This window comes from Geospiza fortis, unplaced genomic scaffold (genome assembly GCF_000277835.1).
Source record: "Geospiza fortis unplaced genomic scaffold, GeoFor_1.0 scaffold1363, whole genome shotgun sequence".
Taxonomy (NCBI): Eukaryota; Metazoa; Chordata; class Aves; order Passeriformes; family Thraupidae; genus Geospiza; species Geospiza fortis.
Window position 1 is genome coordinate 53,219 of NW_005054758.1, and position 280 is coordinate 53,498.

Here is a 280-nt window from a genome sequence, read left to right on the forward strand (position 1 = left end):
CCATTTTCCCCTCATTTCTCTCTCCCCTCATGCACTCAGGGAGGGGTTTTACTTTAGGATCGCGGGCCCCCCCTTCCTCCAGCGGGGTTTTTTTTGGTGTTTTTTCGGGTTTTTTCCCCTTTTTCTCGAGGTGCGGGGAGTGGGAGCGTCACGTGTGTGGAAAATTCTGGTTGATGCTTTGCCAACGCGCCCCGGCTCCCCGCGCATGTCCGATGGGCCCGGGGGGGGTTGGATTTGGGGGGGGAAAAGGGGGGAAAACACCCCAAAAATGGCAGGGGCG